Here is a 13,741-nt window from a genome sequence, read left to right as displayed (position 1 = left end):
TTCGCGAGAGAACCAAAGGATCCTGAGAGAACCAGGAACACAGAAAGCAGGGACTTTAGAATGATTAATGTGGAGGAACTGGAGGAAGAATGGCAATGAGTTCAACAGTCTGATCATGGAAGGCCCTGCCAGTGGGTAATGAAAAATTCTTAGCAGAGAAGTATAATGATCGTATTTTCATGTTAGAAAAATTATTAATAGAATGGAGGTTTGACTGGTGTGGGAAATAACTAGAGGATATCTTGTGAATATTGCAATAGTACAAGGGAGATGAGTCATAAGGGATGGTGATTACTTCAAGGGCTAAGACAGTGAGAGTGGAGGGGTGGATTTGAGAGATACTTAAGGAAATAAGCGTCAGAATTTGATATTAGAAAAAAGGAAATGAAGGAAAAGTAACAAGAGTACTCATGGATTTCTGACTTGGGCAGTTGCGTGCCATTTTCTGAAACAGGGAATGGAAATGGTGTAGGTTCCAGATGGGTGAGGAAGGACATGGCATCAGGAGCAAAGTATAGTAAAGATGTCCATACCAATTTGGGACATATTTAAGGTACTGTGTGAAATCCAAATGAAGATGTTGCTTAAAAATGTCTGACCTATAGATATACAACTGAGAGTTCCTGGTGCACAGGACACCTGGTAGGTAAAGTCCATGATGGAAAGAGACTGCTCAAGGAGACATGGATTAACATTAAACAGAAACAGCAAAATAAAATGGAATGCTGGCGAACACAGAAACCACGCAGAAGAAAAACAGTATTTAAGGTGCACCAGAAAAGTAGCTGCAGAATGAGGAGAAAATGACACTAGGGAAACTGAGGGGAGAGTTAATTGTGTGCTCTTATTGTTTTAAAAATGCAGAGTAGGATCTTTTTTTTCCCCACCCCTCCCAGTTTTCAATATTTTGAGGGCAGAAACCACGGCTTCATTTTATCCTATTTCCTACAGTGCCTAGTTCAGTAAAGGGAACATAGTAAATGCTCAATAAATTCTTAATGATTCAGCCTCAGACATTACAAACGGGTCCTATTTGTCGCCTGTATCAACGTCCAGTATTTCTTCCCCCTATTTCTTGAAATAAACTATTAGAAGTGCCCCTGGGTTTACTGAAATCCATTTTTACAATTAGTACGTTCAGCTTACACCAGCTTCGGAATGAGTTCCAAAACCTTATTTACTTACTTGAGCGATATTTGGTACCAGTGACAATGGGTTTTTCTTTACTACTATTCCTAAGAAATCTTTTTTTTTTTTTTTTTTTTTGAGACGGAGTCTTGCTCTGTCGCCCAGGCTGGAGTGCAGTGTTTTTTTTTTTGTATTTTTTAGTAGAGACGGGGTTTCACCATGTTAGCCAGGATGGTCTCGATCTCCTGACCTCGTGATCCGCCCGTCTCGGCCTCCCAAAGTGCTGGGATTACAGGCTTGAGCCACCGCGCCCGGCCAGAAATCTTTTTTAAAATCAAAGTTTAGCCCAATTCCCAGCAGCACATTTTAACTTCAAACCTGTTAGAAAGCACGGCAAGGAGGTGGACAGACTTGTCTATTAATCATTAACTACGTCAACAGACTTATTAAAGCTATCTAATTAAAGGCAAGAAACAACTGCTTGGGGAATACATACTCACGCCACAGGAAACCATTTAACTGCAAACAGATCGTCTAACGACTCACGGAAAGCTAAAGGAAATTGCGTGTCCGCAAGGGGTTTTGATGCCAAACTACGGACTGTTCTCTCAGGTAACACCTAAGTGAAGTCCTTGGTGGATCCGCGTTCTTGAGCTTAGAAAATACCGAACGAACTACCAAGAGCACCAGAATAATCGCCTCCTCCTGAGGAACTAGCCTTTCTAGCCACACCAGACAGCACGTCCTACAACCACCTTGCCCCCAACAACCAAACTCCAGGGCCATACAACCTCTTCTAGGGAAATGTTCTATCTCCTGGTCTCGCGCGATCTCGCGCCTTCGAGGAAGCCAACTGTATCGCGCTCGCCATCAAATCCCCGCGGGAATAGGATTCCTCAGGTCCGGAAAGCCGGGAAATCGCGAGCGGAGGCGGGGTTACCTCGTTGAGCGTGAAGGCGGAGCCAGCTCCGAGGGGCAGGCTCGAGGCGGGGAGAGGGGCGGGGCTCCAGGGACCTGTTGATCGCAGGTGTCACTGGTTTGACTGGCCCCTGGGTATTGGGGCGTGTGCGCATGCTCCGCTCGCAGGGTCGGGCTTTGGGCGGCGGAGACCAGCCTCCTCTGCTCCAGTTCCCGGTGAGCCTCGGTACGTACGGTGGCAGCAGTCCGTGTGTCTGGTGGGTGTCGGCGTGAAGCGGAGCTGGGCCAGCGGGAGGTAGCTGTGTGGGAGTGGAAGGCCGGTATTTCTCTACCTGGACCGCACTCTCCTCGCGCGAGGAGGGTAGAGCTCAAGGTAAGTCTCCGAAGCCAGCCTTGTGGTTGGAGATCCAGTGACCTGCGACCCCCGCGGGCCTGACCGGGACACTCTCATTCTAGCCCCAGAGCTTGTCCCTCCCCTCGCAGCCCGGCGACCTCCTCCGGCCCCGGCCCTCAGGGCACACACACACTCTCTTCGCTGGGCGGTTCAGGCGCCAGAGGTCGTGCAGCCCTCTCGCCCCTTGTCGTCCCTTCTCGTAGCGTCTGGCGGAGATGCCTCAGGCCAGGCTGGAGGCGCGCGCGAGGCGGGAGGTGGTGCTGTACTTGCAGGGTCCTGGTTGTTACTGCTGCCGTGTTTGAGGGCGGCGACGGGGCAGAAGCTGGAGTCCTGCTGGGGTTATGAATATTACCCTTACTTGGCTCCTGCCCCTGCCTGTCCAGGCCATATTGCCTCGCCTGAGCACACAGTTTTTTACTTAAAGGGGTCCAGGATGGTTATGCTCCCTCCTTGGAGAAGAGAGATGACTGGACTCGTGAGATTCTTGGGGTGGTGGGTGGTGGTTTCTCAGTGGTAGTGGTGATGTAGATAAAGTTAATGTTTAGCTTCTAAAGGGCGGCTTACGGGGCATTTACCAAACTATTTTTAAACAGTGTTGGAGAACAGGAAGTACTTGCACAGGTGTAATAGGGAGGGTTTCTAAAACCTGCAATCTGAGGATCTTTCGAGGTTTGTAACCCTACTACAACGTTTTCTTGATCAATGCAAAGTATGCAGGGAATTACCCGTTGGACAGCAAAGTTTTCCGAACGTTTCCTTATCTGGAAATATGTGTGTGTGTGTGTGTGTGTGTGTGTGTGTGTGTGTGTGTATAAATATGTGTATTTTGCAAAGAATATCTAAGGCTATTTTTGAGGTAGATTTAATAGTAAACCTGTAGTCCCAGCTACTTGGGAGACTGAGGCAGGAGAATTGCTTGAACCAGAGCTTGCAGTGAGCCGTGATCGCTCCACTGCACTCCAGCATGGGCGACAGAGCGAGACTCCGTCTCCAAAAAAACAAAAACAAAAACAAAAAAACCCAGTAAACTTAGGAAGGAAGGTTTTTGTGATCAAGATCTGATTCACTTTTAGTTCTTTAAAGAAAAGCCTTGCTGGTTTTCACTATTTAAAATGAGTAGCAAGTGCTAACACAAAATATCTGATGGAAGTGAACTTTTAGTTACATTTATACTTGTTAGTTTTATTTTCTGTTCTTTTCAGTTCCATGATGATGGTCTAAGCAAAGACCTTTAGTCCTGTTAAAGATACATTTAAAAAACAAAACAAAACAAAACAAAATCCAAAGGGAACAAAACTTATTCTGCAAAAGTAATATATGATTTATCTGCTGTTGTCATAAGAATTCCAAATAAACTCAGTGTAAGTAGTAGTTAATTATAGTCTGAGAAATAAGGTTTTTGTTTTGTATCTCAGTGGCTTTTAAAATAAGCTCCTTGATACAATTTGTGCAGGTTCGTGATTACTGGTGATAAACCATGAAAGTGATTTATTAAGATTTTTTCATTAATGAAACTAGTAGGTGTGTGTATCTCTTCCTAACGTGTAAAAAAGAGACTAAGAACCGGCCTTTCCTTTTCCTACGAATTTTAAAAGTATTTTAAAAAATGTATATAGATTGTGTAAGTTCATAGAAGTTAAAAAAATATTTTAAAAAATGTATGTAGATTGTGTAAGTTCATGGAATTTGACACTAATAATCAATTCATTAATATTATTTTCACTAAACGATGCACAAGATAGTTTTAAAAAAGATATTTTAATGGGAAGGGAGACTTTTCCACCTAGTTTATTCTTTTCCTTAAAGAAAAAAAGAAAAATCATAGTTCTCTTAAGACCTGCCATTTGTGCTGTGATTCAAGTTCTTTTATGTTGTTTAGTGTTAGATGTTTATTTTAAGCTCTGCAGTATCAAGAAATACAATTTCGGTACCATATGGTTTGCAAGTTTGTTTTAGCAAGACAAAGTTTAAAAATGAAAATTTTATCTCATTTAAGGTTACATATAGCTTTAAAAGCCAAAATCAGGATTATTTTCCCTCCTGGAACTGTTTGGAACCCTCTTACTGGGGTAGAAGGGGTACATTGCTTTACCCTACAACTTTCCAAAAACATATTTGATCTTTATAAAGTGATGGATTAAACTATCCTACAAAGATATTTAGTTACTAAAATACTTAGAAGATCCTTTTTGACAGCTTTAACTATATGGTATTTCTTGTAGAACTCAAAAACAACCTTTAGAAAGCTGGGTAGTTTATATATTGCATCTGGAAGCATTTTGAACACAGTGTGCTTGGTGTGCTAGGGCCAGAATGATTGCCAGCTTAGCTTACTCTGCTCATGAGCTCTTGTTTTAAGGAAGGAAGTGTGCTGATTTATGTCATCTTTGCAGAGCTAGGTAGAAATAATGATGTCACAAATAATAGTATTATTATATTGTTAGTTTTATACAGATAATTTTAGAAACTTTTGCATTACAGTATTTGCACATAAAAGGAGCAAGGAATGGATGCAACCTGCTCTGCTACAAGTAAAAATCCTCAAAGGTTAAATTTTAAATAACTTTATGTAATATCATAATCTTTGCAGGTTATACATTTTTTAAAATTCATAAGAATACCATAGATACCATGTACAGTATATAGAATATTTAGGCAAATAATATTCTAGCTCTTCCAAGTTAACTCATATCCTCTATCAGGAATTGTTGAACCAAAAGCCCATGATTAGAACTGTGGTCTGTGGTTAGAATTGAGTTTTAATATAATTGGTTTTCTTTGTGATCTTAGTATTTTTTTCTTTTTCTTTTTTTATGCTATGAATTTTATTTTGTTCATTTACAAACATTATTCATAGAAGGCTTCATTAGGCCACCAAAGATGTCCATGATACAAGAAAAGGCTACAAACCATTGCATCTGGCTAAAGAATTTTGATTTTACGTGAGACTTTAGAAGAGTTGCTTCATATACTCATCTTTGTAGTTCATCGGATTTTTTTTCTGCAGAATAAACCTTATTCCAATATCTTAGCTATTTTTATGAGCAACAAAAAAGGTCAATTATTTGAGGTGTCATGGTATTTTTGAATTAATTTGAAGATAATTACATTAGTCTTCAATTTTACACATATTACAAAAAAGAAGTTTTTTTTTGTTTTTTTTTTTTTTTTTTTTTTGAGACGAGTTCTCGCTCTGCTCGCCAGGCTGGAGTGCGTGGCCGGATCTCAGCTCACTGCAAGTCCGCCTCCCGGGTTCACGCCATTCTCCTGCCTTCAGCCTCCGGAGTAGCTGGGCTACAGGCGTCCGGCCTCGCCCGCTAGTTTTTCGTATTTTTAGTCGAGATGGGGTTCACGGTTAGCATGATGTCTCGATCTCTTTTTTTAACCTCGTGATCACCTGTCTCGGCTGCCCAAAGTGCTGGGATTACAGGCTTGGCCACGCGCGCACCGGCAAAAAAGTTTTAAGAATACCCTTCCATAGGCCGGGCGCCGTTGCTCAAGCCTGTAATCCCAGCACTTTTGGGAGCCAGACGGGGATCACAAGGTCTGAGATCGAGAGCACTCCTGGTAATACGGTGAAACCCGTCTCACTAAAGAATACAAAAAAACTTAGCGGGCGACGAAGCAGGCGCCTGTATCACCAGCTTACTTGTGAGGCGGAGGGCAGGAGAATGGCGTAAACCCGGGAGGCGGGAGCTTGGCAGTGGAGCGAGATCCGGCCACCGCAGCAACTCCGAGCCTGAGGCGACAGAGCCAGACTCCGTCTCAAAAAAAAAAAAAAAAGGAAAGAAATACCCTTCCTTTGAAGTTTTTTACTGCTGCGCTTTATCTGGGTTAGGAGGTATTCCATAAAACATTATTGAACCCTCCTATTGTATGCTAGGCATAGTGCTAAACACTTGAAAGTAAAAAGTTAATTAGATAATGGTTGGCTGGGCACGTGGTCTTCACGCCCTGTAATCCCAGCACTTTGGCGCACACTGCGCGCCAGTGGATCACTTGGGCCAGGCAGTTTCCGCGCCGCCGCGTGGACCAACATGGTGAAACCCTATCTCTACTAAAAAATAAAAAAATTAGCCAGTGTGGTGGTGCAACCTGTAGTCCCCAGCTACTAAGAGGCTTGAGGCAGGGAGAACTCACTTGAACCCGAGAGGTGGAGGTTGCAGTGATCCGAGATTGTACCATTGTACTATAGCCTGGGCGACCGAGTAATCTGTTAAAAAAAAAAAAAAAAAAAAAATCATTAAGTAGTTATTTTTTTGAAAACTTGTACATTTGTTGAAAATTTCTAAATCAAATCTCTGTTGCTGACATTGTTATTTCAGTCACTTTATCTTTCTTTCTGATCCATTGACTGCTAACATTTTAACTCAGTTTTCTCTCTCTCCTTTCTAGTCCAGAAAAGTTTTGTTAATGAACATTTACAACAATTCTTATTGAAAATCCACTTATAATGTGAAGCATCCCCAAACATTCATTGTATAAATTAGGTTTTTCATATACTAGTTATTCTTAAACTAGGATAGCTCCATAACAAAAATTGCTTATCATTTACTAAGAACCGCTACTAAAATTTTAAATTTAAGAAATTGACATTTTGTTGAACAGTTTATCTGATCTCATTAATCTGAATTAAAGCAATAGTTAAGTTTAATATATCAGTTTAAGGTATTTCCTTAAAGAAAGCAAAATTGAATATAAAATATATAATACACCTTCTGCTTTTTTCTAAATCCTTGTTGATACTGTTAAAAATCATTTTACGTGGAAGATAATGTTATTATAATTAGCCTGCATTCATTGAATGCCTATGTTTTGGCCATTTATTGGGTATTTTATACATGGTTTATGATTCTTACAATAGCCTTATGAACCTTTTTATATTGATTTTGATTATAGATGATGAAACTGATACATTTTTAATGATTGAGTAGTTGAGCAATGTGTTGTAAATTTTATATCAGAAGAAGAATAAAATATCTATGGGAATTATAAGGTCACTATCAGGGTATGGATTCCATCCTTGTCAAGAACCCATCAGGGTATTCTTTGCCCATCAGATACCTCATGCTTTGGTTTTTTCTTAACTCCTCAGCCTGCATAATAAACTGTTGCCCCTCTCATGGTTCCCCTCCCCATACTTAGGTGAGCAGATTCTTTGAGCCCTAGATTTTTCCTCCTATATGGTGCTGCCATATAGGCATGAGATAATGCTCCTCCTTTGTCAGTGTAGTACTGACACTGACCTACCTGCCAGATGGTAGGAAATTGTCCTATACTTTAGTGCCTAGGTTGTCTTTGTTAGGAACACTGTTTTTTCCAAAGGGTTTGTTGTTTGAGATTTTACTTTATTTCCTGAGCTTCCTTTAATAAATATTTGATGAAAACTTAACCATGCACTGTGTTCTGTTCTAGATGCTTGCGATTTGCTTTACATTCTAAGTGGATTTGGAGAAGAGACAATAAAGAATAAACAGTCAATTCTATAATATATTTAGAAGGAGAAAAGTGCCAAGGAGGAAAGAAAAAGTAGAGCAAGGTAAGAGGAATTGGGAAAGTGTGGTACAGATTGTGATGGTTTGCAATTTTAAGTAAGTGTAGGCCTCATTTAAGTGATTTTTTTTAGCAAAGCAATTATGAAGGGAGGGAGGGCAAAGCCATGTGGGCATCATGGGGGGAATGTGTTCCAGGCAGGGGAATGACCAGTGCAAACAATATAGAGAACAGAAGTTTGCATGGTGTGCAGGAATGAGAAGGAGACTGATGTGGCTGGAATGGGAAAGCCAAAGGTCAAGTAGTTGGATGAGGGGCTGGGCAGATAGTGACCTTATGATTTAATTTTAGAAAGATCTCTGTCTACTACCCGGAATAGACTTATATGTTACTGTGTAAGGGTAGAAGCCAGGAGACAGACAGCTATTTTTTAATCCACACGAGATGTGATGATGGCCAAGACCAGAATTGTTGAAGTGGAGGTGGTGAGAAGTGGTCAGATCCTGAAATATGAGAGAAAAAGGAGTCAAAGATGACATCAAGATACTTGTTCTCAGCAACTGGAAAGATAAAGTAGCCATTGACCGAGATGGGGAGGAAGGTATAGATAAAATAAGAGTTCAGTTTGGGGCTTTGTCAAGGCAAATAAGTGTTAGGTTATTGCTGACTTGAGATAATTTTCTTCTGGAGATCATGTCTTAAAGTAGACTACCATAAGCCATTTTCTTTTTGACCATGTCCTATATTCTGGATACATGTGTATGCTTGTCTTTTGCTAGTTAGTTACTAGTGGAAACTGGTGAATAGGTAAAAGCAACATGAAATAAATCACAGTTTTTTGTTAGACACAAAGAAATAGAGCAAAAAATGGAAACATTGAAAATTACTCAAAATTTACTGTTTTTTTTTGTTGGAGTATTACAGTCTTTTTGCTTATTAATTTTATTTTCTGTCTTTGTTGTATAAATTTTCTACTGTAGTCTTCTCTAATTCCTCCATTTCTAGAGTGACAATGGTTTTATACATCAAAGAATGTTTATTCTTCAATTATACCTTCCTTAGTATAATCCTTTAGCTTTATAAACACAAAGTTACTTCTATAATGAAAGATATTTCTTCTTTTTTCTGACACTATCTACTTGAAGATAAAAGTTTTTTTTTGTATTGCTTCAACTTGGTATAACTCTTCTGTTTGCTATCTAGTTATCTAAAATAAAATCTTAAATACTTCTACTAGTAAGATGAGCAGTTGTAGCATATCATCAAGAAGTCCTCAGTTTATCTTTGAGGAGCTGTTAGTGAAAAGATGTTAATATGAAGTTTTACTTTACAGTTTGATGTCTAGGCCTGTGTACTGTTAAGAATATCTTTGCATAGCAGTGATTCTCTACTAATATGGAATTATGGATATTTCTAATTTTCTTTATGTAGTATTTCTGTGGTATTTCAGAAATCTAATGAATAAGTACTGTTTGATAATCAAAAAAAAATCAATACACATAAAAGAACAAAGAGTCTTATGGCTTTATCAACCATTATATTCGTTTCCTAGGGCTGTTGTAACAAAGTACCACAAACTGGGTGGCTTAAATGACAGAAATTTATTCTCTCACAGTTCTGGAGCTAGAAATCCAAAATCCAGTTGTCAGTAGGATTGGTTCCAACTGAGGGCTCTGAATGGAATCCTTCCTTGCCCCTTCCTAGCTTCTGACAGTGGCTGTTCATCTTTGGTGTTCCTTGACTTGCAGCTTCATCCTTCTAGCCTCTGCCTCTGTCATCATTCTCTCTCTTTCTCTTTTTATAATGACTGCTACCAGTCACATTGGATTAGGGCCCACCCTAATGACCTCATCTTAATCTGATAACATTTGCAAATGCCCTGTTTCCAAATACATTGACATTCACAGGTCTGGGAGTTAGACATGTGTTTTTGGGAGACACAATTCAACCCATAATAGGTATAATGAATCAGGTTTAAGATGCAGTTATCATTTACCCAGAGCATTCTAGTAGCCTGATAAAGTTATTGGATGTTAGAATTACTGGATGTTAGAATTTGAACAAATTCCATATAGTGTCATCCCCTTTTGGGGGAAAACACCTATTACATAATTTATATGGCATGGTATAGATTACTTAACTAATTATGTATTGGGCTTAAGTTTTGGAAGGAGAAAAGATAGTCTGATAGTCTTGTCTGAGGTAATGAAGGAGAGTGGCTCTGGAATCTTGCCTTTTGAGATAAAATTATTGCTGGTAAAGCACTGACTCATAAGAAAGCAGCAGTGACTTATTTTCTTTCTTTTCTTTCTCTCTCTCTCTTTCTCATACTTCTGATTAATTTTAAAGTTCAAATTTAAGTTTTTTATTTTAAATATTTTATTGGAAAGTATTAATAACTGATATTAAGCACTTAATAAAGTTAAAAATTTTGTTTTTTTCTTATTTAAGCCTTACAGAAATTTTAATAACAGTAAATGTTGTAATTATCCTTATTTTACAGGCAAATGTGGATATATGTTTATAACTGCACGAATGAATTCTGAAGGGACACATAAGACATTGGTAGTGGTTGCCTATGGGGAATATAATTGATATGGGGGAGACTTGGTTTTCCTTATATGCTCTTCTATACTGTTTAAAAAATTATTTACAAAAATGTATACTAAAAGAGGGAAATTGCTGAGTTTTTCCTTTTAGCTGGACTATTACCTCTTTTAGGAAGAAGCAGTGATCTATCAAATTGTATTGACACATTCAGTAGATCTGCTACTGAAGTACTTATTTACATTGGAGTTAAAACACAAATGCAGTTTGACAAATATAAATTCTTAGAAAAGTAAGTTCTACTCTTTTATTTGGGGATATATTATTTTACTTATTTCATATTTGCAGTGTTGTAGAGTAATGCAGTTGCTTTTAACAAGCCATAAGTGAACTTCTGAGAATTTCATTCAGTGTTAACAGTTTAGGAGAATATAAGATGCTTTGAAGTGATTATGCCATTTTCTCACGTTTTCTTTAAGAATTTCTTAAGCATTATGAAATATATTTATGTATTTAAACTTTTAGAAATTTTTGCTGTTAAGGAAAAAATTATTCATGACAATTGTTAAAGACGGTAAGGAAGACACTTGTTACAGATAGATATAGGGAGCACTGCAGTGGAGTCTTGCAGTTGGGGAAAGAGATTGGGCTCTACTCTGTATACTACAAGTAAAAACGGGAATTTATAGACAATGATATGGGTGTGGTTGGTGGATGGAAAATTACTAGAGGGCAACATTAGGAATAAGAGGATTCTGGCCAAACTGACCTAACAGGATTCTTGTTGAAGGCAGGCCAGGGTGATCAGACATCACCTGGAGGATGGTGAAGGATGAGGAACCTAATCAGGTATGAGGGTGATCAGATAAGGAGAATGGCTGGCTTGACTTAGTAGGACTTTTGCTAAAATTGGACAACATAGAGACAAACAAAGCAGTCCAAAAGTTGAGGAATAGATGAAAAAGAACACGGAATAGGTTGAGTAGAGTTTGATCAAGGAGGGAATCTTTGTCAATATTTTCTGACACCTGTATCTGAAAATATCAAATAGTTACTTGTATTAGTCCCATTCAGAAAATTAAAACTGTCGTATTACATTAGAATTAGTATTAGTGGCAGGGGCGCAGTGGCTCATACCTGTTATATCAGCACTTTGAGAGACTAAGGCAGGAGGATTGCTTGGGCCCAGGAGGTCAAGGCTGCAGTGAGTCATGATCAGGCCATTACACTCTAGCCTGGGTGACAGAGTGAGACTCCAACTCAAACAAAAACAAAAAACAAAACAAAACAAAAATATTAGTAGACCTTAAGGAGCCACCAGGGGAAGATAAATTATCTGGTGTTGGAAGTTGCCACTGTCCCTAGGCTTAAATTCCAAAGACAGGAGCCCAAGAGCTGGAGCCACCAAGCCTGACCTAGAACCTTAGAGGCCTTTCTATAAACGGGGAACTTGAGCCTTCGAGGAGAATATGCCAGAGATAGCACCAGGGCAGAGAGAGAAGGGGAGAAATACCTTGGCTTCTCTCCTCTGTTTTTGATTTTCTGGCAGTGCCTCTCATTGGCTGAAATGGGCCAGAAATGGATTCACAGGGATCCTGGGAAATGTTTGCAGAGATCAGCTCTGTATGGTTGTCCCATACAGAGCAGAGCAAAGGAGAGAGGGGGATGATTTTGAAACCAAAGATGAACATAAACTGCATCGCACTGAAAACTTACCACAATATACAATAGCACCTTGCACTTCTCTTCTAGTGCCACACTAAAGAAGCAAACACTTTTAAGTCTTTCAACTGATTGTTCTATAGTTTTATTTATATTTCTAAATATGAATTCTGTATTGCTATTTGGTGATTTTTCAAGCTTAAATTAACATTAATTTTCTATGATGATGGATATCAATTTAGTTCTTTTGTTTTCTTCCTTATTGTTGCAATAGAATTGTATCTTTTTTAAATTTTAAATTTTGTGGATATGTAATAGTTGCACATCTTTATGGGGTACATGTGATATTTTGATATAAGCCTACAGTGTATAATGATCAAATCAGGGTTGATGGGATGTCCATCGCCTTGAACGTTTGTTTTTTTGAGTTAGTAGCATTCTAATACTACCCTTGTAGTTATTTTGAAATATACAATAAATTACTGTTAACTTTAGTCACCATGTTGTGCTACTGAACACGAGAACTTATTCCTTCTAATTGTATTTTTGCACTTTAACCAACCTCTCTTTATCCCTCCTCTCCACTTCCTTTCCCAGCCTCTAGTAATCGTTATTCTACTCTCTATCTCCATGAGATTGTTTATTTATTTTTCAGCTCCCACATATGAGTGAGTACATGGGATATTTGTCTTCCTGTGCCTGTCTTACTTCACTGAATATCCTTCAGTTCCATCCATATTGTTGCAGTTGACCAGATTTCATTCTTTTTTATGGCTGAATAATATCCCCTTATGTATACATACCATATTTTCTTTATCCATTCATCCATTGGTGGACACTTAGGGTGATTCCATATCTTGGCTATTGTGAATAATGCCACAATAAACATGGGAGTACAGACATCTCTTTGATATACTGATTTTCTTTCTTTTGGATATATACCACTAGGGATTGCTGGATTTTACATTGCTTCTTTTTCTCCTGGAACGCATGTAATAAAAAAAAAAATAAATATATTCCCACTATTTTTTATAATTATTTTTATGATTTAAATCATTTCAATCACTTTATTATACTTCTTTATAATAAAATAAAAGATGTATATTTTTCCCTTGTGGATTATGTTATACTTACAATTACTTTGGGAACCAGTAAATCTGAACTTTCACTGTCTCCATGTTCAGTATCTATATGCACATAATAAATTTTAAGAAATAACTAAAACCTAAGAAGTTAAAAGTTTATTATATGTATCTTTTAGTGAGATAAGTTGAGCATGAGTTAAGGTGCCCAATTAAAGGAAGCTTAAATTACACCAATATTTTGAGTTGCTCCTTTGGCATCTGGAGATTTTTGTAGTAAACCTAGAAAATAGAATGCAGTAAGATGTAGGACAGGTGAAGGGTATGTGTCATTATCTTGTAAAGTAGGAGGAAGGCAATTGTGAAAGCAGAACTGGGAAAGAACTACAGACTAATTGTTAGCCAGATCAATTCTAGGAAAGTGTAAATTTGGAAGTGGCAGATCTGTAAATTGATTCCTTTAAATCTAAGCATACCTTTAATCTCTGGGAAAATCATTATGTTTTCTTGGATTTGC

At 38.4% G+C, this 13,741-nt stretch overlaps 1 protein-coding gene across 1 annotated transcript in view; it reads left to right on the top strand.

Annotated features, from left to right (window-relative positions):
* The first annotated feature begins 2,330 nt into the window (after window positions 1-2,330).
* The window catches only part of USP53 (ubiquitin specific peptidase 53), a 77,006-nt gene continuing 65,595 nt past the window's right edge, over window positions 2,331-13,741 (top strand). The window contains exons 1-2 of the mRNA XM_017860532.1: window positions 2,331-2,419; window positions 7,856-7,979. The gene's annotated coding sequence lies outside the window, so the exon portion shown is untranslated. The remainder of the gene's footprint in view (window positions 2,420-7,855; window positions 7,980-13,741) is intronic.

The sequence above is a fragment of the Rhinopithecus bieti genome, unplaced genomic scaffold (genome assembly GCF_001698545.2).
Source record: "Rhinopithecus bieti isolate Rb0 unplaced genomic scaffold, ASM169854v2 scaffold_55373, whole genome shotgun sequence".
In the NCBI taxonomy this organism is placed as follows: domain Eukaryota; kingdom Metazoa; phylum Chordata; class Mammalia; order Primates; family Cercopithecidae; genus Rhinopithecus; species Rhinopithecus bieti.
This window is presented reverse-complemented; position numbering and strand designations above follow the sequence as displayed.